General features: G+C 47.4%; 1 protein-coding gene across 1 annotated transcript in view; it reads left to right on the forward strand.

The window, feature by feature from the left end:
- The window catches only part of rimbp2b (RIMS binding protein 2b), a gene marked incomplete at its 3' end in the record, with an annotated part of 270,407 nt that overhangs the window by 101,785 nt on the left and 141,651 nt on the right, over positions 1-26,971 (forward strand). The window contains 1 exon segment of the mRNA XM_084307792.1: positions 10,099-10,182.

Consider the following 26,971-nt stretch of genomic DNA (forward strand, 5'->3'; position numbering starts at 1 on the left):
AAGCACCCCCCACAGCCCAAATGGAATAATACAAAAATAAATAAAAAAATTAAAAATATTATCATTTTATTTTTTATTTTTTATTTTTTACGTTGACCAATAGTCGACTAACGGCAAATTTTGGCCAATCCTAGTCGACCATCCAAATCCTTAGTCGGGGACAGCCCTAATTGGAACTATCAATTTATCCAATCTAATAATGAATAATTTCGTCGTAGCAGCGGAGCGCGGAGGAGGACCCAGCCCCAGGAACAGCCTGAGGGCCAGGACCCCCCGAAAAAGGGGGCCCGGTGAGGCCAACGATGCCATAGCATCGGGACCCCACCAGACGGTCACTGGTGACACCACCCCCCACATCACCAGCGTATCGGACAGGGCCCAATCCAAGAGCAGGCCCTTCCCCCCTACGGCACGCCGCCCTGAAGCACTCCACAAGAAGCTACACCCCCACAACACTGTGGGGCCAGTCGGCGCACCGGGGAGACAACCCCCAAAGAGGTTGATCCCTCAATCCAGGCAACAAGCTCCAAGAGCATATCTCGACCTGTGCCCAGAGCACTGCAGACTAGACAGGCGCCTAAGGGGTCTACTGTGAAACAGCACCCCGGCGGAAGGGGCGTTCGGTATGCTGTGCACCATGTCGCAACCTCCACAAACCCGACCCCTCCAGTGAGGTCGATGTTCAAGAGAAGGCTGACACGATTGGCAGACATCATGAAAGGTGCAGGGGCACACTCGCGGGCAGACGGGGTCGAAAGGGAGGGGCAAAAACGAATGGAGAAGGACCAGGCCCCTTAGCACAGCGCAAGGTACAACACAATATGGACCAAGCACATGGGCCGACTCGGCATTTCCCCCCCGGAAAAGCACAAAGTCCTTCAGGGTACCAGAACAGCAGATCTGCGCCCCGGCGGACAACAGGTTAACTGACCTGGTCCGGCGCGACCAGAACCAGTCCCGTGTCCTAGTCACGCCGCCATCCCCAGTCCTAAGAGGGGGATAGGTACGCATGTCGATCCAAAACATCACAGAGGGCGCCACCAAGATGGTCAGTACGTGAATGCACTGCACCTGGTGGCCCACCCCATGGGTGTGACACCCCTCCGCCAATGCTTTGATCTACTCCGTCATCTCCCCCGGAGATGAACGTGAGTCGTCGAGTCTAACCTAGTACACTGACGCTCGGAAGAGATTAAATCTCCTTCCCAGTCGCTCGCATAAAAAAACGCAGTTTCTATGAACGAGCAAACAAGGCGCGCCAGCCCATGACGTGGTTCCACACCGAAAGCACCCAGGGCCAGCGCTATGTACACATCGAGACCCAAAAAACACATCAATGGTAATTCTAATAAGAAACCAGACAACGTTCCCTCCATGCCGTCTGGGACGAGCGGCAGGAAGCCGGCCAAACAAGACACAGATATGGGTCCCATATGACGCGTCCGATGGAAAAAACCCTGTCAACACCGCTCTGTATATAAGAGGGAAGACAGGGAATCCCCCAGAGAGACCTTCCACGTGAGTAACAATTGAAAAGATATATGTAAACATTGAGCCACGTGACCAAAAGCTCAATACATATTTAAATAGAGAGCAGAGCAGAAAACGAACAGTTTCCAATGCATCGCATCACCCAATCTTGACAATGACAGTGGTCCATAGCATGGAGCCTGAAAGAACTCACGGAAGTCTCATGACCAATAGAAACGCGCCCAGTGACGTATTCTATGGCCAGGGAAATCCCGTGACCCACCTATCCAAATATGGCGTGGGTTAGGGTTAGGGTTAGGGTTAGGGTTAGGGTTAGGCTGCCAACTCCCTTTCCCCTCCCTGTGACGCGTTGACCCCACAGCGTGACAGGAAGACCGACGAACAGGAGGTCCAACCCCCTGGCCAATCAGTAAAAGGGGGGAGGGGTTTATCAGTTCACCCCCTATGAACCCACACCCCGGATACGATGAAAACAACAAGCAGCGCATGATACCAGTTATCTAGCATGCTACATGAAAAAGCGTATATCCTCTAGGATAAGCTTAACAGTTGCACGCCAGCCACAGACGATAAACTCGTTTGTGTAAAAAACTGGTTTTTATACAAGGCTTTAGGCTCATGTGCGAACTCGCCACCCGCATTTTTATACCTTTACCAAGTAAAGAAAAAAACAACAGACGTTAAAGAGAGGGTCCAAAGACCTCGGTACAAGCTACATATGTGATTACTTCTGTAGGCTAACACTCAACCTAGTTGTGGACTCTATGCCATGTTTCCCAAACGTAACAGAATACACACAACCCCCTCAGATAAGAAAGGTTCACTCTTACTACTGCAAGAATAATGCCGTCTTTTATGATGAGAGAAGACAAGTCTTTTAACCGAGTGCTAGCCACAGGCCTTGCTAAGCACACATATACTGTATATAGCGACCAGAAAACAATTTTCAAAGAAAACTGCCCCACTCCCTAAGCAAGCACACAACCCCACAGCTAGGTGAGGGTTATACATCGTATGCCCAATATATAGTGAATAAACACATGTTTTGTAACTAAAAACAGTCCCTCACCAGGAGGGACTTTTTATTTAATAACGAAAATCATATGTTGGGGGGGACAGGGGTAAACAGGGGAGTCACTAGCGCCGCCTGCCGCGTGCAGAGCGCTGTTTGCCCCCACGGGGAGCCGGCCCGGAGGGACGGTGCTGGGGAGCCTGGTCACGTCGATCCCTACCGTACCCTCCGGGCGTGGGACGACTGGCTGCAGCGGTCGCGGCACTCCCTCCACTCCTGGCCTTCTTCGCTGAAGGCCCAGCAGTGGTGGCGGTGGTGACGGAGGCAACGGTCGCGGCCCTCTGCCGGCGTTGCTTCTTCCGGACATCACCGGTGGCATCGGGTCGGGGGAAATGTGGCTGGAGCACGGAGTGCTCCTCCTCCATCTCCCTGCAGGCTGCCGTCATCTGCTGCATGGCCGACCCGAATAATCCAGCATCGGAGAGGGGGGCAGAATCCTCCTCTGGTCCGGCACTCACGCCTGCTCCAGCCAAAGGTGGCACTGAATGAAAGTGGCCAGGGCGCGCACCTTCTCGGCGGCTATCGCCTGCAGCTGGGTAAGGTGCAGGATGGCTCCAGCCGCCTGGGCGTGAAGGTATCGTTGATGGTCATCCAATACCGACCCGCCCACCATCAGCCCCGACATGAAGCGTGCCAGCTGCGCGATGTTGGAGGTCGCAGCCAGGCTCTGAGTCGAGGCGATGTACACCTGGTCACTCCACGATGCCAACTGCCTAGCCGATTTCCCCTGGGGAACCGGCTTCCTTAACGGCTCCCACACCATTTCGGGGCAAAGTATGGCTGCCATCGGGCTATCAAGCCGAGGCACCCCGTCCTTAAGCCCCTGGACCAAACCCACCAAACACGTGACTGGCACGTAGGCGGAGGTAAGGCCAATGATGCGGGAGATTACCTGTCCCTGTGCCACGTAAGCCTCCATTGCTGGGAAGAATGGGCAGACAACACCGTCTCTCTCACAGGACGACGTTGCCAGAGATGACCTATCATGTCATCAGGAACAGGTGCCGGCAGTGGCTGCGGCAATGCCACGCCATTAGCGGCTGCGGCGGCCGCCATGAGCTCGGGGAACAAGGCAAGCAACTCCCCTTGCATACCTTCCTCCACGTCACTTGCGTCCCTCGCGTACGGGAGGCTGCCTCGGGCGCCAACGTCCGACGCGGCAGATAGCTGGGCATCTTGTCTCGGGGTCGGAGGTTCTAACCCAACCCTGGAGTACAAGGGACCCCAAGGAGACGCAGCACTCCCTGCCACTCCCCGAGGGGGAGAGTGATACGTCTCTACTGGGGCTTCGAACAAGAGAGCTCCCGCCCCCTCCATGTAATCCTCAGTTTCCATCGGAAATGGAGAAGAGGCAAGAGAACTCTCGTTCGGCTCCAGCACAACACTAAAACCAGGCCGTTCACCCCTGCTGCTCGCCGCCTTACGACGAGAGCGAGCCGAGACAAAGAGTCTGCGACGCAAATCCTCTGCCACCAGAGGTGCTGTCGGCCTATCGGCCGACTGTCCACTAGCGGGGGAACCAGGGCCGGAACCCGGCCATCTCACAGGAGATGGAGGCTCAACGGCCCCTCGGCGAGGCAAACTCATCACCGGGCGCCGCCCAGGCACACCTGGCTGCCACGACCATGGAGCCAGAGACGTCCCACGACGCACAGAGGACGCTGCAATAGTGAAGCGCTGGTGGAGGGTAACGTTGTGAGCGTCTAGACCCTCCGACGGTGAAAACATTATCTCTTAGTTTCTTTGTAAATTTGCGAGAGAGGAAAAAAAACAAAGATACAATGTCAACGTAGCTCCTTTCCAACAACTATTTTGGCACTAAACTTAAAGTGGTGTGTTACAGACACTTTATGGTGGTGAAAATAGGTAAGGAGCTGATGGTGTGGCCACGACCCCGCTTATGTAGAGGAGCGGATGTGGGTGTGGCCAGGCGGATGGGTGTGTGCATGTGGAGAAAATTATTCATTATTAGATTGGATAAAGGGATAGTTCCAATAGAGCAGAGCGTAAGCTATACGATAATATAACCCTTATAAGGCCCCAGGTCCTGACAACATCAGTGGGCGCTTGCTGAAGGTTTGTCATAAGCAGCTGGCTGAGGTCTTCTGTAACCCCTCTTAGCCTGCAACAGCCCACATGTGGGCCCTCTTGAAGACGATTTGCCCACCCGCACTTTGGCGGCCTCTAGCGGCTCGGTGTGCATATTTTTCAATACAATATATAGATTGAATTAAAGCCCTATTTTTTGCCTGTCGACAGCTGACAAAATCTGTTCAGCGGTTCTTGAGTTACATATATATATATATGATATATGAGGCATGCGCCGAAGTACACGGCAGACTTTTTATTTTTTTAAATACGACTCCCGACTCTCAAGCCTCTACCTCTGTCAATCATTTGGTGATCTCGAAAATGATTGGACAGGGTTATAACCAATGAGTAGGGCTTTCCAATGTTATCCCAGGTGGGAATGAGCGAATCGGGCATCTACAGTAGGTGAAAACTCACAAGCCAAAACAGGAAGAGAATTCTCTGTTGAATGCATTGAAGTCTATGAGAAAATCGTTTTCTGAGCTCTCTCACCTTTTACCAAAACTGTTTCTAATCACTAATTTCTGAACGGATTTTTATGAAATTTGGACATGTACTACACAAGACTTCAGGCTATGGACTGTCTTTTCAGCCATACAATTTTTTTTGAAAATACTACTTCTGGACTACTAACTACTACAGAAAAATATGAGTAACAAGTTTTTCTACAACTCAAGTTCAGACCTATGTTACTCTATTTCATTAGCACCAGGCTCATGCATGTGCTATAAGTATAAAGAATAGTATTTTGGTTTGCAAAAAAAGTATGCAGTCCTCTAAAACTAAAACTAAAATGGCCACTTTTGGGGGCGCAGGTTCCGATCTTTGTCTGAACACTCCATACCAACCATATGGAAGTCCTCCATCATTTGCCCAGTCCCTAAGAAAAGTAACCCCACCTGCAATAATGACTACCGCCCTGTAGCTTTAACATCTCTGGTGATGAAGAGCTTGATGAAAGGCTCATTCTATACCTCAGCTACAGAGGGAGGTTAGTGGGCACGCAGTCCCACTCCAGTTAGCATACAAGCAGCAGAGAGGTGTGGATGATGCAGTGATAACCCTGCTGCATCACACCTACACACAGCTGCAGAAGTCCAAGTCCTTTGTCAGGATGGTATTTGTGGACTTCTCACGTGCATTTAACACTGTGCAACCTCATCTGATGGGACAGAAACTCAAGTCAAGTCAAGAGTTTTATTTGTCACGGCATACAAGTATACAATGAAATGCGGGTGGTCTTGCCCGCAACGATGTGCAATACAGTGGTACAACTAACATATAATAGAATCCAATTAAAACAACATTGTGCAATAACAGGTAACAGGTAACATGGTGTGACATCTCGGTATCTGTACATAGTTATTTACAGAGCATATAGGACATGCTAGGTAGCTTTGGTAGTGCAATACACTGTTACTGTTGCTATACTAATTTAAAGTGGCATTTCCTTTTGGCAATAAGTGTGGGTGAGTGCGGCATGAGTGTGTGCCCGCTCATGTTAAAGTGGCTGCTAGTGCACAGCGTGCGTGTCATGTGTGTGCTCATGTGTGCTTGTGTGTGGATAGTTCAGTGTTCTGTGGCACTCAATGTTCATTGTTCAAGGCTCTGATGGCCTGGGGGAAGAAGCTGAGCCTAAGCCTCTCTGTCCTAGTAGCTGGGGTTCGCAGGCGTCTGCCTGACCTCAGCAGCTGGAACAGGCTGTTATTGGGGTGGTGGGGGTCTTTCATTATTCTGCAGGCTCTGGATTTGCACCTCTTGTTGTATAGAATCTGCAGGGGAGGTAGTGCAATACCCGTGGTACGCTCGGCTGAGCGCACCACTCTCTGTAGGGCCTTCTTGTCCTGTGCCGTGCTGTTTCCATACCAGGCAGTGATGTTTCCGGTCAAGATGCTCTCTACAGCTCCTGAGTAGAAGGACTGGAGTATCTTCCCCGATACTCTGAACTTCCTTAACTGTCTCAGGTGGTAGAGGCACTGCTTCGCCTTCTTTACTACTGTGTCTATGTGTGTTGACCATGTCAGATCCTCTGAGATGTGGACCCCCAGGTACTTAAAGCTGCTCACCCTGTCCACGGTAGCCCCGTTAATCCTCAGTGGTGTGTGTGTCTCCTGCTGTCCTCTCCTATAATCCACGATCAGCTTCTTGGTTTTACCAATGTTCAGGAGCAGGCTGTTGTCCTGGCACCAGCGTTCCAGTACCTCAACCTCCTCCCGGTAGGCCTTCTCGTCGTTGTCCGAGATCAGCCCCACCACCACCGCGTCGTCTGCGAACTTCACTATGGAGTTGGAGCTGAACTTGGCCACACAATCGTGTGTGTAGAGTGAGTACAGCAGGGGGCTCAGAACACAGCCCTGGGGGGACACGATGCTCAGGGTGATGGTGTTGGAGGTCTGACCCCCCACCCTGACCGCCTGGGGTCTTTTGCTCAGAAAGTCCAGTACCCAGGCGCTCAGGGCGGAGCTCAGACCCAGCTCGATCAGCTTGTCCACCAGTCTGGTGGGGACTATGGTGTTGAACGCTGAGCTGTAGTCAATGAACAACAGTCTCACATAGCCCCCCTTCTGACGGTCAAGGTGAGAGAGGGTGCTGTGCAGTACCTGGGAGACCGCGTGAAACTCAACCCCCACCTCATACTGCTCATTCTTTCTTTCCTCACAGATAGACACCAGACCGTTAGATTCAACGGCAACTACAGCTCTAACAGAACTGTATCTACCGGCGAACCACAAGGATGGTTCACCCTATCTACAGATGATAGCAGCTCAGACCCTGAGATGCTTTTCATCAAGTACTCTGATGACACAGTTATCGTTGATACCACTAACTCCAATGACCACATCATTGGAGTAATGGACAGGTTTGCAGAGTGGTGTGAGAACAACTTCCTGGACCTAAACCCCAGCAAAACTAAGGAACTGCTGGTGGACTTCAGGCGTGACCCGACAACTCCCCCGGCCCTGGAGATAAATGGCCAGACAATAGAGCGCATTGAGGAGTATAAATACCTTGGCACCACCATCGGCCACAAGCTCGTCTTTAACTCATTGAGCGCCATGCTCTTTTCCCATCTTTACTCAATGGCGCCAGCATTATTGACCATTTTAGACACATCGTGTGTTCTGTATTATAGCTATGGAGACAATAGTATGGCTCATTTGACAGGCATTGTTCATAGTCCATCACTGACTAACCAGTTAATTTCTACATACTGTAGTTTGTGCACTATTTACATGTTCTTGGTATCTAGGGACATCTATGCACCTCATGGAATGTATTCCCAGTGTCCGAAATATTGTGTCTGTTACTATTCTTGAGTAAATTGTAATGAATCAATATAATATAAATTATTATAAAAGATATTTGTTTCCATCTTTGACAGTGAATAACACCATGGTAACATTGACCAGAAGTGAAACTGGCCACTGAGCTTATTCAGCACCTTCTTGAGATCAAGTGTACTAAAGATCTAAGCAAATTAATAAAGGGCAGATGATTTACAGGTTTTTTTGTAGATACAGTACTGAATTTTGCCATCCGGACACATGCCATTTGAAATATGAATATAGAATATCAGGCCTATAAATTACCTTATTATGGCCACGTCATACATCTATGGATCGGGCCAAAACTCCTCTTTCAAGTGGAGAGTTAAATCTGGATTTAGTACCACCAGGCACCTGTTACAGGGCAGCAAAGACCTTGAATGAAATCTACTGTAAGTACAGTTACTTTTGTATCATGTCCATAGCTCTGCCATTTTCTACCGGATTGTGAAGCGTTTTTTTCTAGACGTTCACAGAAAGGTAAAGAAACAATATATGTTGTATTTTTTTTTTTTAAACTTTGACCAGTCAGCTGGTTCTTTTAGCGTTTATCGCTTTTTTTCTGGTCAAGCATGACCGACAGAAACAGGTTGAATGGGGTATAGATCGGGGGAAAGACACTCTGAGAAAATACGGCGAGTCCGGGAGTCGAACTCGTGTACCCCAGATCCGTGACGCGCACGGTTGTCTCCGACGCCGAAATAGCGTCCGAGGTACGCGGTGAGCTACTGGAGCTCCCCATATATATATATGTTGTATTTTATGGCAATAACGTTTAGGTTTGTTTGACCTGTGAGATATAATCACGATTTTCACGTCAATATTTATTTTTCACGTCAAGCAGCTGCAGCTTTGACTGTGGCTGGTGTGAGCTGGGTAGTGTAGTTTTGTGAAATTTGTATGTCCATCGAAAGCCCTGGGTCTCCTCTTTCTTAGGACTACAACGATTTAATGACGGCATCATGTCCTTGCATCTAAATCATCCGGTTTCTGATGAAATGCACAAAGATTTGTATAAGCTCATATTTCGCTAATACCACTTAAAATCATTGCTAAACAAACGTAGTGCTGAAAATATACACTTTGACTGCTGTTTTGATAGGGTTAGGGTCTTTACTCTTGGCTACATTTGAAAAAGAAACAAGTTAACAACATCACTTAATACGGACTGTATTGATCTATTTGTGATGTGAAATAAATCTCATACTGGTACCGGTCCGATCAGGCTTAAGAGGTTAATAATCATGATTTCAGGGCGGCTACGTGGCGCAGTGGGCAAGGCGCTCGCAACGAATGCTGGAGACTGAGCTCGAACAGGATGCCTCCTGTTCGAGCCCCGCTCTCCACATTGCTTTCAGTTTAGCTGGTCGTCCACAGTAATACACATTGGCCGTATTACGGGGAGGGAAACTGAAGGGTGGGGATTGGGCGTTGTGGACAGCGACTCCTACAGGTCGGTTGGTGCGCCTGCGCAGTAGAATCAAGAAGCGACGAGGGCGGGGCCCCTCCAAAGCCCAGACCCCTGACGCTGAAAGATCGAGCCGCGCAGGTGAAAAGATGCAACGGCTGTTACCTCGAGTATCGGAGGGGACTCGTGCTATGTATGACTTAGTCCACATTGCAGCCGGCTTGTGGGAGGCAAGAAACAACGTTCAAAGACAGGGGAGGGTTGAATTGGACGATATGAAAAATTGGGATGGGAGAAAAATTGAAAAATGAGAGAAAAAGTGGATCAAAAAAAATATCATGATTTCAATATCAATTAAAATAATTGTGATTATGATTTTTTCCATAATCAAGCAGCTCTAGTCTGATGTGTATCAGTTTGGGGTCCTCAACACGAAAAACCTCACTTTTTTTTAAAGATCGATACTTCCATCCATGTATCGATACAATATCGGCACACAAAATATCGCCATGCTAAGCTGTATGAAACATATCCATCAATTATCATTGTGGTGCTATACAAATACAATATTTTTGCAACACACACACACACACACCTTAATAGAGCGAGTGGTGAAACAGTTTCTCTGTCAGACAGCGTTGAGTTCTCTCAGGAAGCCAGTGTTCCAGACAAACCCTGGAAGCCATCCTGTGCTTTGTCTCTCTCCTCAGGAGACTGAGATCAGCGCCAGAGGGAAGGAGTGTGAAGCACTTGAAGAGGAGGTGGGGAAAAAGAATCAAACATGTCAGACTTTGGTAAGTGCTCCAGAAATATACCTCCCTGCCTCTCGGTGAAACGCTGAGGTTCAAATTGATTTGTACCTGAGAGCCTGGCTGCCCAGTATCCTCACATAATAATAATACTTTATTTGTATAGTACCTTTCATACAGGGGATTGCAGTTCAAAGTGCTTTATATCAGTAAGAAATAAGACATAAAATCAGTGTAAAACAAGCAGCAAGAGCAAAGCATAAAGTGGGATAAAATAATGCAGATATATTAATCAAATCATATCAGAACCTTACGTTCCAATAGGCTTATGTAATTTGTTAAAAAACATGATAAAGGTAAATGAGCAGACACAGTTTTTCACATTAGGATCTAACATCCCAACAGGCCACCTTCTTTATGGTTTGATTCAGTTTTAGTAGAATAGAAAAGACATGAATGATGAAATGAGCACATAAAGTACAGACATACTATAAAATCACAGTTTTTTACAGTGCAATAAAATAGTTCTGGATTACTGTTTAACTCATTGACTGCCACGCTGTTTTCCCATCTGTACTCCCTGGCGCCATTTTTTTTTTACCATTTTCACGATATTTCACGATCTTTGCTGAGCTATTGTATATTCTATATTATAGCTATAATGGAGACAATAGTATGGCTCATTTGAACTCAGGCACTATTTATACTCCAACATGTAAAAATGAGTTTGTTTCTACATACCCTTGTTCGTGCACAATCCCGAGCTAAAAACCGCCCCCGTTTCAGATTGTGAGATAAAGTGTGTTTTGTGCAGCGTATATGCGCAAATCTAGCGGCTGCTCGCCTGAAACCTATATTATTGCCAGGTCAAAGGTAAACACATGACCTTGTTTCTTTACAAAGCCGGGGGGGGGGGTCGTTTTCCGACACTGCGATCATACAAACGCATGTTTTATGATGGAGTTTCAGTAAAGTAGATGTAAAATAGACGTTACCTTTGTTTTTTTTTGTCCATTTTTTCTCCCATTTTTCTATATTTCTCTCCCATCCCAATTTCGTATCATCCAATTCAACCCTCCCCTGTCACGAACGCTGTTTCTTGCCTCCCACAAGCCGGCTGCAATGTGGACTAAGTCATACATAGCACAAGTCCCCTCCGGTACTTGAGGTAACAGCAGTCGCATCTTTTCACCTGCGCAGCTCGATCTCTCAGTGGCGAGGAGTAACGCGTGGGAGGCTCACGCTGCCCCCGACACTTCCTGATTCTACCGCGCAGGCGCACCAACCGACCTGTAGGAGTCGCTGTCCACAACGCCCGATCCCCACCCATCAGTTTCCCACCCCCTAATACGGCCAATGTGTATTAGTATGAACGACCAGCTAAACTGAAAGCAATGTGGAGCGCTGGGCTCGAACAGGCGAGCCCAGCGTCTCCGCATTCGTGGCGAGCGCCTTGCCCACTACGCCACGTAGCCGCCATAGACGCTACCTTTGTTTTAGAGGTACTCCATTTCTCACTTCGAGTCCAAGTGTCTTGAATCAGAACAGGATCAATACATATAACGTTAGAAAACGCACCTTATCGTCCATAATCATCATCCATATAATCCATTTAGTCTTTTTCATAATATCGAATAATTCGCTCTATGCGATCGCCATTGTCGTCCTGCTCACAGCTGCTCGCAACCTACTAGTAGAGTGAGTGCCTATAGTTGTTTGGGGGCTGGGGCCACCCCACACTAAGCTGGGCCATATGCATCATAAGGTAGACGATATTGCCACCTGGCGGGATTCAATCGTCATTGCAATTTCAAGGACTCAGATGAGTCACCAAAGTCTGTGTGACTGTTTTGAATAGGAAAATCGAAAAAATATAAAAGGATCTAAACCTGAGAAATCTCGGGGTTGGCGCAGAAAGAGTTAACAGTTCAAAGTCGTCTTTACCTTCTGTTTGATACCCACTTTGACCCTTCGAACCTCCCACTCAGGGCAAACCTCCCTCTCAGGGCGCAGTTCCCTCTCTCAGGGCGCGGTTCTAGGCCTGGGTCTTACACAGTTTTAAAGCCTGACAGTCTTTCTTCCTTGATACCCACACAGTTTAATACCCGACAGTTTCAAACCTGTAATAAAAGCAAGAGACAGAGTAAAATAGTGCAGTGCAATAACAATTATAATAAATAATAAAGACACCAAGACTTGGGAGCTAGATCCACAAAGAATGGATTGCACGGAGCTAGTTGCACCCTTACTTACAATTCATTATGAATTGAAAATGGGGGACCCTGATGTAAACAAGACGAAAGTCTTTCTCTGGTCTGCATCCCCTTAACAATTGTGTGTATTGAGCCGTACTGTATTGTACCAATTCTGCAATCTGTTAATAAAACGTTCATTCAATCAATCAATCTGCACGGTCATTGATTGAATGAAAATGTTAACAGATTGCAGATTGCAAAGGTCTGGCATCATGTAGTTCAGTGAGCAGCCTATATCAACTTTTTCGTATGCTGTATATTGTAAGCAGTGCCCTCGGGTTGTAGCTATAGTGGTGCTTATGTATACAACATACTGTACATGTAGTAGGATAATGGTCACCCACTGGAAAAGGTCAGAGGTGAGTTACACATGCCCTCTGCTCTGCCTCTACAGTATGTGTCACTGTGTGCCCCTGCCAGGACATGTTCTCAGAGAGCAGCAGTAATGTCAGCGTGCCTTCTGGCCTGCCATTGACTCCAGCCAAACCCCCTTCCTGGCTTCTCTTTCTGGAATGACCTGGTCTTACAGTACCTTGACATTTTACGATATGGTTCATTATAAAAAGCAATGGGAACAACAGCTGCATATATTTGAAAAAGCGTTTCCATATTAGTCTTCAGACAGCAACCATGCTCTAACAGTATGCAACGGTATTACGTAGTGCAATAATAATAATATAATGGTTAGTTTATTTACAGCATGGTTGATCAGTGAGAAATGTGAATGGTATAGGAGCTATTGAAAGTACAGAACATTCAATTCAGTTCATGAAACAGTATGAAATGGGGGCGACAGGGGTGACAGTGGCTCAGGAGGTAGAGCAGTCGTCTGGTTATCAGAAGGTTCCCGGTTCAATTCGCGCTCCTCCCAGGCAGCGTGTCGAAGTGTCCTTGAGTAAGACACTTAACCTCTAATTTCTCCCGATGAGCAGGTTGGCACCTTGCATGGTTGACTCCACCATCGTTGAATGTGTGAGCGAATGGGTGAATGTGAGGAACAAAATTGTAAAGCGCTTTGGATAAAAAAAAGCTCTATATAAATGCACCATTTACCATTTGCCAAATATAAGGTAAATAAAATGTTTTATCCCTCCTTAAACGTTCTTGTGTCACTGCAGTGTTGTTGTATTAGGCCCTCAGAAGGAACACCTCTGCTATAACTGCTAAGCTCTGTGGGTCGGCCCCTCATTTTGTTTGTTGGTTGGTTTGTTCATGTGCACATGAGTGCGTGTGTGTGCGTGCGTGCGTGTGTGTGTGTGTGTGTGTGTGTGTGTGTGTGTGTGTGTGTGTGTGTGTGTGTGTGTGTGTGTGTGTGTGTGTGTGTGTGTGTGTGCGTTGCTCGATTACTTCCTCAAACACACAATTGGCTGCAATGCTTGATTCACCATCCACACACTCCTCACCCTTCTGAGCTCCTACTAGTACTGTATAAAGCACTGGTGCCGTTGTTAGCTTAAGTTTGACAAGCACACGTATCTGAGACCGGGGGAGCCATCGGGTACTATCACTGTCAAGAGTTCCCATCCTGGCTCTCGCCGCAGGAGCACATCAGTACCGTGAGCTACAGCTCTGATCTGAGGGGGTTCCACTGGGCCCAGCCGCAGGGGGCGTCCCAGCATCTACACGGACTAATCACACCACATTATACCAAGACGAGAGACCCCCTTCTGGACCTCTGCCCGGGCACACAGCTACTGGGCTGAAGGTTTGATGGGTTATAAGCGTGTGTACTGTATGGATATCACTGCTTGTGGAGCTGTGTTGTAAGGAGAACAGTAGTGACGTCATCACTAGTAAGCGTACCTGTCTGTCCCCGTTAGGGAGAGAGGCTGAAGCATCTCACCGTGTGTTCAGGTCACTGGAAGATTAAATGAAAAGGATAGATGCGTGTGTGACCTGTAGAGGTGGCAGGCAGGGTGGGCAGAGGGGAATGTGGATGGCCTGGACTGCTTGGGCTACAAGGGACCCATCAGTAAGTGAAATAGTACTGTTTGGTACCGGACTGTTTGAATTCATTCACTGATGCCCCGGGGGCCTCTGTCTCTGTGTGTGGTTCTCTGCCTCGAATAAACACTCAGTTAGGACTGTCGTCTCCTCTCCTGTCCTGTCTCACGTTGCCTCCCCACACAGCAGCCCTCCCCTCTCCCCCCGTTGTCAGCCTGCCTCAGTTTTGGAGGGGGACTACCCAAGTTCAAGTTCTCAAGTTCTTTAATAGTTGTCATACAGAAGTACAGAATACTTTTATACAAAATGCTTCTTACTGTTACGCTCCAGAGACTGTGCAAGACAAGATAAGTATGAAATAAAATAACATAGTATAGCATGTAAATTAGAAGTAAAAAATGAGGTCACAGTGTTCAGTATAGACATATGTACAATGTTCGATGCATAATAGACGTAACTGAGTTACCATATAACAATATACTATGCAGTGTACATACAATACTATACATAGTATACAATACTATATAGTGCAAAGCAGAAATGGGATGAGGTACAATTTAGGTACAATTTACAGTAGGTGTACGAGTTGTAGTGCAAATCCTTTATCAATAAATATAAAGTGTGTTTGTGTGATCTAAAGTGTGGAGAGTGGGTGCTGCAGTGTGTTGTTTGTTTAAGTGAGTGTGTGCGTGTGGGTGTGTGTGCTATGTGCAATTGATGGTTGTTGCATAGTGTTTATTGTTCGTTGAGCAGCCGGATGGCCTGGGGATAGAAGCTTCTTCTGAGTCTTTCTGTGCTCGCCTTAAGACTCCGGTATCGCTTGCCTGACCGCAGCAGTTCAAAGAGGCAGTTGTTCGGGTAGCTGGAGTCCTTGATGATTCTCTTCGCCTTCCCCCTGCACCGCTTGTTGTAAATGTTCTGGAGGGTGGGAAGCCCCCCTCCAATTGTGCGTTCGGCTGAACGTGTCACTCTTTGTAGTTTGTAGTCTGCTACGGTCTTGTGCAGTGCTATTCCCAAACCAGGAGGTGATGTTGCCAGTCAGGATGCTCTCTATTGTACATGAGTAGAAGTTCCTAAGGATCTTCTGACTGACTTGGAACTTCCTTAGGCGCCTGAGGAAGTAGAGGCGTTGTCGTGCCTTCTTCACAACACTGTCAATGTGTGTGGTCCATGTCAAGTCCTCGGATATGTGGGCTCCGAGGTACTTGAAACTGTTCACTCTCTCAACCGGTGCCCCGTTGATGCTGAGGGGGCTGTAGTCCTTGACCCCCGACCTCCTGAAGTCCACAATCATCTCTTTTGTTTTGCTGACGTTCAGGGAGAGGCAGTTCTCCTGACACCACTGTGACAGATTCTCTACCTCTTCCAGGTAGGCCCTCTCGTCGTTGGCAGAGATCAGGCCCACCACTACTGTGTCATCAGCAAATTTGATTGATGATTGTGTTGTTGTTCCGCTGTGCCACGCAGTCATGTGTGTACAGGGAGTAGAGGAGGGGGCTCAGAACACAGCCCTGGGGGGCCCCTATGTTGAGCGTGATGGATGAGGAGGTGCAGTTGCCTGCTCTTACCACCTGGGGTCTGCCCGTCAGGAAGTCCAAGACCCACTGGCAGAGGTCATAGTTCAAGCCCAGGTCCCTGAGCTTGGCTATGAGTTTGGAGGGGACTATGGTATTGAATGCTGAGCTGTAGTCGATGAACAGCATTCTCACATAGTTCCCCTGCCTCTTGTCCAGGTGTGATGCTGCTGTGTGCAGCACATGGGCTATGGCGTCCTCCGTGGACCTGTTGGGGCGATATGCAAATTGCAGGGGGTCCAGGTTGATGGGGAGGGAGGAACAGATGTAGCCCTTCACTAGCTTCTCAAAGCACTTCATGGCTATGGAGGTGAGGGCTACAGGGCGGTAGTCGTTGAGGCAAGCGGGCGTAGATTTTTTGGGTACAGGGATGATGGTGGACTTCTTCAGACAGGTGGGGATGACAGCCTGTTCCAAGGACAGGTTGAAGATGTCAGTGAATACTGGGGCCAGTTGGTCGGCACAGACTTTTAGGACGCGGCCGGTCCTGCTGCCTTCCTGATATTCACTTTTTTAAAGGTCCGCCTAACCTCATGCTCTGTTACCCTGAACACTGAGGCTGCGGTTACACCTTTCGTATCATCTTCGTATTGTTTTCATATGCGTATCGCCGCGACGTCGTGCGCCTCGAGTCACACTTTCGTTTTTTTTCCGTTTTTGTCACACGAGCACACTGATGTAGTACACTGCCAAAGCAGTAGGTGGCAGTAGGTGGCAAACATGAAGACAATTTCAACCAATCAGAACGAATGTGCCAATACACTTCCTGGAAGCTCCAGCAAAGAAAATGTCAATAAGGCAGGCGCCTATGCCGCGCCACCATCTTGCCTATTTACTCAATGCAGCAATTATTTTTCAGCAAAGCCTAATAAAAGTGCAATAAACAAAACGGATACATTCACTGTGTGTTCTGCCTGTCATTTGTTGATGAAACAAAACTAACATCAACACAAGTGACCACCAAGAGCGGATAGTTTAGTCTAAAAAACGATCGGTAGCATTGTTAGCTGCATGCTAACGTCAATGGAGTATGCCATTATAACAATATAGCATTGTGGCTAGAAGCTAACGTTAGCTCACGCTACTTAGCCAGCACCAAAACTGATATCGCGAGCTATCAGTAGTTAGATAACATTAGAGACAACGCTGTGTGTATTAAACAAAGGTGAATAGATGACTGGGCCATTTTGTTTAATGCTTGTTAAGTTGAAAGAGGAGCTCTGAGCTAACAGGGTCTGAATCCTGATAGCTCACGTTAGCCAGCTGCTCATGCAATCGGTAATGCTAGCAGAATGAATGGATGTAAACTTTATTTAACATATTGCATATGGGTACAATACAATACGGCTCAATACAAACAATTGTTAAGGGAATGCAGACTGTTGTAGCTTGGACTGGGGTCCTTATAACAATAACTTGACAACACATGGTAGCTGAAGCTATTTGGGACACACACGGAGCTATGTCCCAAACACACACACTGTTGTCACCGGAAGGGCACGCAGATGGTATCTACTGCGCATGGGCGTTTTCGCAACAACGGCTAGCGTGCTGACTACACGCTGTTGTCGATTCGTTTTTTTCGCGTATCTCCAAACGCAAACACAATTTTGCGTTTCAGCCGTATCCACAAAAAAACGCCAAAAAACGCATTTCTGTGTAATAGGGACATCAAACGTCGTCAAAAACGTATAAAAAAATGCCAGGAATACACTAGTCTAACCATGGCCTGAGTCTCCATCAGCAGACCCCCCCCCCCCCCCCCCCATTGCCGTGGTTTGTAGGCTGGTGTTGTTATTCACAGCCTCAAACCTCGCATAGAAGGAATTGAGATCATTTGCTAAGGAGATGTCACTGTTCAGTTTGAGGGAGGTGCCTTTGTAGTCTGTCATTGTTCTGAGGCCCTGCCACATACCTCTAGAGTCAGCCTGTTCAAACTGGAGTTCAACTTTATCCCTGTAACGCCGTTTTGCCTCTATTACTGCTCTCCTGACGTTGTATCTTGCCGTCTTGTGTTCTTCCATGTTGCCTGTCACCAGCCCGGTGTTGTAGGCTGATGTGCGCACTTTCAGAGCCTCACGGACGGATTTATCTACCCAGGGCTTTTGATTTGGGTATATTCTAATTGTGGTAGAGGGGATTGTTTCTTCTACCAGAGTACAGACAAAGTCAAGCACCGTTTCAGTGTATTCGTTAATATTGGCTGTGTTATCACGGAATACACTCCAGTCTGTGCATTCAAGCGCAGCTTGGAGTGTCTCCTCTGACGTCACGGTCCAACGCTTAACCTCTCGCGATACTACCGGCGTTCGCTTGAGACTTTGTCTATACTTTGGCAAAAGAAAGATGGCGGCGTGATCGGACTTACCGAATGGACTAAGAGCCTGTGACTTGTACCCATTCTTAAATTGCGAGTATACATGGTCTAATATGTTCTCGCCTCTGGTGGGACAGGTCACATGCTGATAGAAATTCGGCAACACCTTTTTAAGACTTTTAAGTCCTAAAAGTCTGTGCCGACCAACTGGCCCCAGTATTCACTGACATATTTAACCTGTCCTTAGAACAGGCTGTCATCCCCACCTGCCTGAAGAAGTCCACTATTGTCCCTGTACCCAAAAAATCCAAGCCTGCTTGCCTCAACAACTACCGCCCTGTAGCTCTCACCTCCATAGCCATGAAGTGCTTCGAGAAGCTAGTAAAGGGCTACATCTGCTCCTCCCTCCCCATCAACATGGACCCCCTGCAATTTGCATACCGCCCCAACAGGTCCACGGAGGACGCCATATCCCATGTGCTGCACACAGCAGCATCACACCTGGACAAGAGGCAGGGGAACTATGTGAGAATGCTATTCATCGACTACAGCTCGGCATTCAATACCATAGTCCCCTCCATACTCATAGCCAAGCTCAGGGACCTGGGCTTGGGCTATGACCTCTGCCAGTGGGTCTTGGACTTCCTGACTGGCAGACCCCAGGTGGTGAGAGCAGGCAACTGCACCTCCTCATCCATCACCCTCAACATAGGGGCCCCCCAGGGCTGTGTTCTGAGTCCCCTCCTCTACTCCCTGTACACACACGACTGTGTGGCTCAGCGGAGTAGCAATACAATCGTCAAATTTGCTGACGACACAGTGGTGGTGGGCCTGATCTCTGCCAACGACGAGAGGGCCTACCTGGAAGAGGTCAAGGTCCTGGCGGGATGGTGCCAGGAAAACAGCCTCTCCCTGAACGTCAGCAAAACAAAGGAGATGATTGTGGACTTCAGGAGGTCGGGGGTCAAGGACTACAGCCCCCTCAGCATCGACGGGGCACCGGTTGAGAGAGTCAACAGCTTTAAGTACCTCGGAGCCTACATATCCGAGGACTTGACATGGACCACACACATTAACAGTGTTGTGAAGAAGGCACGACAACGCCTCTACTTCCTCAGGCGCCTAAGGAAGTTCCAAGTCAGCCAGAAGATCCTTAAGAACTTCTACTCATGTACAATAGAGAGCATCTTGACCGGCAACATCACCTCCTGGTTTGGGAATAGCACTGCACAAGACCAAAGCAGACTACAAAGAGTGACACGTTCAGCCGAACGCACAATTGGAGGGGGGCTCCCCACCCTCCAGAACATTTACTACAAGCGTTGCAAGGGCAAGGCTAAGAGAATCATTAAAGACTCCAGTCACCCGAACAACTGCCTCTTTGAACTGCTGCGGTCAGGCAAGCGATACAGGAGTCTCAAGGCGAGCACAGAAAGACTCAGAAGAAGCTTCTATCCCCAGGCCATCAGGCTGCTAAACGAACAATGAATGAACACTACACAACAACAACCACCAAACGCACATAGCACACACATCCACACGCACACACTCACTTTAAACAAACACACTGTAGCACCCACTCCACACACTTATAGCACACACCCACTTTAAACAAACACACTGTAGCACCCACTCCCCACACTTTATATTTATGGATGAAGGATTGCACTACAACTCGTACACCTTACTGTAAATTGTACCTAAAATTGTACCTCATCCCATTTCTGCTTTGCACTAGATAGTACTGTACATTAGTACACTGCATAGTATTGTGTATTGTATATTATATGGTAACTCAGAACATTGTACATATGTCTATACCGAACACTGTGACCTCATTTTCTTCTTCTAAATTCATGCTATATTATGTTATTATGTTATTTGATACTATCTTGTCTAGCACAGTCTCTGGAGCGTAACAGTAAGAAGCATTTTGTATGAAAGTATTCTGTACTTCTGTATGACAACTATTAAAGAACTTGAACTTGAACTACTCTACTCTACCTGGCGGTAACATTAAAAGCTCCGCCTATAGCGCCCTCCAGTGGAAACAGTTATGTTACAGTCAGTGGAAGCAGTTATGTACAGTTAGACAGTTACTTGCAATCCTACATATAACCTCTAACTTTAACACTCCCACTTAGGGTTGTCTAGCACACTGTATAACTTCTTCAAAAACAATTTACAATGGAAATAATACAGTTCAGAACATCAAAAATAATATGGCAGTCAATATTTACACACCAAACATGACCTCTGCAAATCTTTTCAATTTCAGTTCGGAAGCAGATTTCATCATAGCATCTGCTACCATGTCGTCTGTTGGACAATAAATCAGTGTCATTCTTTCTTCTCTGATGACAGATCTGATGAAATGATATTTTATATCGACATGTTTACATCTCTGTCGGCACACAGGGTTTCTAGCAATCACAATGGTTCCCTGGTTGTCCTCGTAAACAACAGTCTTCTTATATACATAGGCAGGGCCGCCTCAGGGGGTGTGCGAGCAGTGCGGTCGCACAGGGCCTCGCGGGAAGGGGGGCCTCGCACCAAAAAAAATTTAAAATAAAAATGTATTTATTTATTTTAAATTTTTTTTGCAAGGCCCCCCTTCCCGCGAGGCCCTTTTTCATCACAGACCTAAAATCTAGTTTAGCTTATATGCTTATATATTTCACATTAGACACGTTTGTAGAATGTGTCTGACTTGTTCCTGGCTCTGTGGCTCTGCAGACTGCAGATACACTATTGGAGCTCTGGGGCTCTGCAGCAGACATACTATTGGTTTCAACGAAGGGAGGGGTTACATGTGTACAGTCGGCCGGCGTGCGTCAGCTGCGTCTGACTATTTCGCGCGTGCAGCATTGGAGGTTATGCCAGCCAAAACAAAGAGGATGGTCGTTCGGCAGATGGACTGAAGATGAAAGTTGTTGCATGTTAGAAAGTTCAGTCAAGCTAGCCATGTCGGCTTAGCTAAAGGCAGGGACAGCTAGTTAGCTTTAGCTACGTTATAATATCGAGTGCTAACGTGTGGTTCAGTCGGGATAGCCATGTCGGCTAGTAGCTTAGCTAAAGGCTAACTAGCGTTAGCTAACCTAGAGAGAGCGCGTGCAGCATTGTTATGCCAAGATGAAGAGGACGGTCGTTCGGTAGATGAACTTCGTCAACTCCACGCGGTTGTCTCCATCCTCTTGGAAGTTTGGTGAGTTTTTAATGCACTCTATTCTATTCCCGCCGTGGAGATATCTCTCTCTCTCTCTCTCTCTCTCGGGCCGGCTAGCTATCGTGGCTACGTTATGTTGGCTAACGTTATGTGGAGCCAGCAGGCCGGCTAGCTATCGTAGCTGACGTTCTGTTGGACCAGCGGGCCGGCTAGCTATTGTAGCTAACCTTATGTTGAGCTAGCGGGCCGGCTAGCTATCGTAGCTAATGTTATGTTGAGCTAGCGGGCCGGCTAACTATCGTAGCCAACGTTATGTTGAGCTAGCGGGCCGGCTAGCTGTCGTAGACGTTATGTTGAGCCAAGCGGGCCGGCTAGCTAACGTAGCTAACGTTATAATGAGCCAAGCGGGCCGGCTAGCTAACGTAGCTAACGTTATATTGAGCCAAGCGGGCCGGCTAGCTGTCGTAGCTAATGTTATATTGAGCCAAAGCGGGCCGGCTAGCTAACGTAGCTAACGTTATATTGAGCCAAAGCGGGCCGGCTAGCTGTCGTAGCTAACGGTGTACCTGGTGTCAGTACCTGGCTACTCTATTTGCAGTTAGCCTCCTTAGCTGATGTCGGCCGTTGGCTCCTTGCTACTTTGTTTTCTCTGGTATAGATCCTCATCTCTTTGGATTTAACAGTTGATCTTTGTCCTTTTGGATCTATGTATATTCATGTTGCCTTTGAAGTTATCTTTTCCTTCTGTTTTGTTCTTCCATTAAAAGTTGAATATCCTTGAGGGGCTCATCTTAGCTGTCTTGCTTATCTCTCTCTCTCTCTGTCTGGACCACAGACCCATCTCTCTCTCTCTCTCTGTCTGGACCACAGACTCATCTCTCTCTCTCTGGACCACAGACTCTATCTGTCTGGATCATCACAGACTCTCTCTCTTTCTCTCTCTCTCTCTCTCTCTGAGCATTGCATTGCTTATAGTTGTCAATTGTGTCGGTCAGTTCATTGCAATTTTTCCTTCAGTCACATTTAGTTTTATCCTGCACCTGGCCTAAAACAGGTTGGATGTGCACACAGCTGCTCTACTGTGTTTGTAGCAGAGCAACCATACCTGAAGCCTTGTAAACAAAGACATCAACACTAGAGTGTGTACTTCTATCTACACAGTACATCCAAAGCATTCCCATTGCTAGGCAAAAACTCCACCTGTTTTCTACACTGCTTCTTCCCTTGCTGGATTTTCTGCATTACTGCCACTTGTACATGTGTGTTGGGGAGAAATTTGTACAGTGTTACAAAGCGATAACACTGTATATTGACTGTAGAACGGGAGCTCTCTCTTGCTCTCTCTCTCTCTCTCTCTCTCTCTCTCTCTCTCTCGCGTTTCAATCTCGCACAGGGCCTCGCATTTCTCCCAGGCGGCCCTGTACATAGGTATCCATTCATTCAAGCAGTTGTTCTAGATAAATACATTCCTGTATTGTCATAGCTAGAGCCATATATTCGGCTTCACAAGTTGATAGTGCCACTGTGGGCTGCTTCTTTGTTTTCCATGAAACCAGTGAGCTGTTTGAGTTCAAACTCACACAATATCCTGTGGTACTTCTTCTATCTGTGGTGTCAGCTGCCCAGTCTGCATCATTGTAGGCTTTAAGCCCTAAGCTGCTCTTTCTGAAACACAGCTGTTTATCTGCTGTACCTTTGCGATAACGAAAAACAGCTTTTACCGTAATCCAGTGCTCCTCTGTGGGATCAGCAAAATGCTGTGACAATTTACTCACTACAAAACATAGGTCAGGGCGAGTACATGTTGTCAAATAAATGAGGCTACCCACAGCTTCTCTGTACATTTTTACATCTGTCAGTTTCTGAGTATCCTCCTGGTAGTCTAGTTTTTGATCACATGGTGTTTCCCTTGATCTACATTCTTACATGTCAAAACGTTTCAGGATCTTTTCCACATATCTCTTCTGGGATATTTTTACACAACTGGCAGATTGTTCAAAGTCCATGCCTAGAAAATGCTTTAACCTGCCAAGGTCTTTCATTTTGAATCTGGTGGAGAGCATACCTTTCACCTGTTCTAGGTTTCTAGTGTTGTCTGCTGCGATGATCAAATCATCCACGCAAATGACGATTATCACTTTTCCTGACTCTTTTCACTCCCTTGAGTAAACACAGGGGTCTACTGGGTTCTGTAGAAAGTGATCTTCAATGAGACATATTTGAAGCAACTCGTTTCAATTACGCCCAGACTGTTTCAGGCCGTAAATGGATTTTTCTAGCTTGCACACTAGCTTCTCTCCTTTCTTTTCGTAACCTTCAGGTTGTTCCATATATATCTCCCTATCTATGGGTGCGTGCAGATCAGGGTTTCCGTTAGCCGGTAATTACCAGTATTTGACCGGCAAAATCTGTTGAAGTCCGAACATTTAAATCTCTCCGGTCATAATGTCCAGTGAAAATAATTCCCTCTAAGCACAATTTGATTATTTGAATTGTATTAAAATAGGCTAAAATTAAATAGCCTATGCGATGAACGAAACAATCATTACATTTGTTTCATCGTTGCTTCACCAAGCAGGTCTAATAATTACAACAATGTGTCAGTGGGAGCTTAGTGCTGGATTTTGCGAGAAGCATGCAGCTGCAGAGCCACAGAACCCACCAGCTGTGCCCGCACGGTGCAGTACTCCAATTCAGCCATTGGCAATTCAGCTGTTGGGTGGGGGGCGCTGCTGAGCGGTCCCCAGACCGGAACTGAAAACGCTGCTGCTCTGTGGGTCTGCAGCTGCATGATCTCGCAAATCCAGCAACACCAAGCTCCCGCTGACACATCGTTGTCTAGGAGTTTATCACGCAAACCCACGATAATGTTGCCGTCTCTCTCTGCCAAATTTCAGCACGGAGACTCTGGGATTTATTTTATTTGGAATATATTAATGACTGTATATACGCAAAAGTAGCCTAGTTTTAAGTTAAAATATTATAAATCTACATGCCTTGAGGATGTCATTCTTTATATAGCCTGCCTATCAATTGTTTTTAAGCTCAATAAACTCTGACCGGAATTGATCCCATTTGACCGGTAGATTGAAATCTACCGGACACTGAGACCGGCAACAATTTTTTCTAACGGAAACCCTGGTGCAGATAGGCTGTCTTCACATCCATCTGATGTAAAATCAAATTGTCCTCAGCTGCTTTCTGCATCACTACCCTTACACTGGTCAGATTGGCTGTGAGGGAGAATGTTTCACCGTAGTCTATCCCCTCCCTCTGACTGTAACCTTTAGCTACAAATCTCGCTTTGTACTTGTCGTGGCCTTCAATACCCTCCTTGATTGAATACACCCATTTCCCTCCCACTGTCTGTCTGCCCTCTGGTAACTTGGTTAGAGTAAAGGTGTGGTTGTCCTCTAGGGACCTCATTTCCTCATCCATTGCTCTCTCCCATTTACTTGATTCAGGGGACACTATGGCCTTTTTAAAGGTCTGAGGTACCCCACTGACTACTCTGTAGCAGTAATCAATGGTGGTAAGTGTACTGTCATCCTCGTCACTTTCTCTCCGGGCATAGTCTGTCAGATACTTTGGGGGTTTAATAATAATAATAATAATAATAATAATGCATTTTATTTATAAGGCGCCTTTCAAGGCAGTCAAGGTCGCCGTACAACAATTTAAAAACAGTTAAATTCACAATCACAATCCATTAAAATATAAAATCAGACAAAAAATAAAATCAGACATACGCCTGCCTAAACAGGTGGTTTTTGAGGTGGTTTTTAAATGGAATGATGGAGTCAATGTTCCTGATGTCGGGGGGGAGGGAGTTCCAGAGGCGGGGGGCAGAGCAGCTGAAGGCTCTTGACCCCATGGTGGACAGATGGGCTGGGGGGACGGTCAGGTCGATGGAGGAGGCAGACCTGAGGGACCGGGTGGGAATGTTGATGTGAAGGAGGTCGGACAGGTATGGAGGGGAGAGGTTGTGGATGGCCTTGAATGTATGGAGTCAAGTCAAGTCAAGTCAAGAGTTTTAATTGTCATACAGGTATACAATGAAATGCGGCTGGTCTTGCCCGCGACGATGTGCAATACAGTGGTACAACATATAATAGAATCCAATAAAATACAGTGGTACAACATATTAATAGAATCCAATAAAACAGTGCAATAGACAGGTACATGGTGTGCCATCTCGGTATCTGTACATTAGTATTTACAGAGCATATAGGACATGCTAGGTAGCTTTAGTAGTGCAATACACTGTTCCTGATGTTATACTACTTTAAGTGGCCTTTCCTCTGGCCATAAGTGTGCGTGTGTGCGGCATGAGTGTTAAAGTGGCTGCTAGTGTGTGAGCGTGCTCAGCGTGCGTGTCGTGTATGTGCTTGTGTGTGGATAGTTCAGTTTCTGTGTCTCTCAATGTTCATTGTTCAAGGCTCTGATGGCCTGGGGGAAGAAGCTTAGCCTAAGCCTCTCCGTCCTAGTAGCTGGAGTTCGCAGGCGTCTGCCAGACCTCAGCAGCTGGAACAGGCTGTTATTGGGGTGGTGGGGGTCTTTCATTATCCTGCAGGCTCTGGATTTGCACCTCTTGTTGTATAGAGCCTGCAGGGGAGGTAGCGCAATACCCGTGGTACGCTCGGCTGAGCGCACCACTCTCTGTAGGGCCTTCTTGTCTTGTGCCGTGCTGTTCCCATACCAGGCAGTGATGTTTCCGGTCAAGATGCTCTCTACAGCTCCTGAGTAGAAGGACTGGAGTATCTTCCCCGATACTCTGAACTTCCTTAACTGTCTCAGGTGGTAGAGGCGCTGCTTCGCTTTCTTTACTACTGTGTCTATGTGTGTTGACCATGTCAGGTCCTCTGAGATGTGGACCCCCAGGTACTTGAAGCTGCTCACCCTGTCCACGGTAGCCCCGTTAATCGTCAGTGGTGTGTGTGTCTCCTGCTGTCCTCTCCTATAATCCACGATCAGCTCCTTGGTTTTACCAATGTTCAGGAGCAGGCTGTTGTCCTGGCACCAACGTTCCAGTACCTCAACCTCCTCTCGGTGGAGGAGGATCTTGTAGTCTATGCAGTGTTTAATGGGAAGCCAGTGTAGTTGGCGTAGGATGGGGGTGATGTGACTGATGACAGGGGTTCTGGTGATTATACGGGCAGCAGCGTTCTGGACCAGTTGGAGCTTATGGAGGAGTTTGTGTTCCCTTGAGGGATACCTCCCACTGCTTGGGGCACGTGACGTCACCCTCGGGTGCTCCTCGTCATCGCCCTCTGGGGGTTGCTGACTGTCTGTCTGCACGACCGTGCTAAGTACACTGGGCTGAGGTGTCTCTGTTTCTTCACACCTTACTCTGGAGTCCAGCTCTGGCTCCTCTGTCTGTGTCTCGTTCTCACATGTTGTCTTTGTGACAAACTTGACTAGCCTGTGTTTCTGCACTCTCCCTTTACCGGGATGATAAACTAGGAAAGCGGGGCTTCCTTTGTCATGCCCTATAAAGAGTCCTTTTTCACATCTGGACTCGAGCTTTCCTCTGTCCTGCAGGTAAGCATAACACACTGATCCAAATTGGTGCATTCTA

The sequence above is a fragment of the Notolepis coatsorum genome (genome assembly GCF_963971535.1).
Source record: "Notolepis coatsorum genome assembly, chromosome: 1".
Classification (NCBI taxonomy): Eukaryota; Metazoa; Chordata; class Actinopteri; order Aulopiformes; family Paralepididae; genus Notolepis; species Notolepis coatsorum.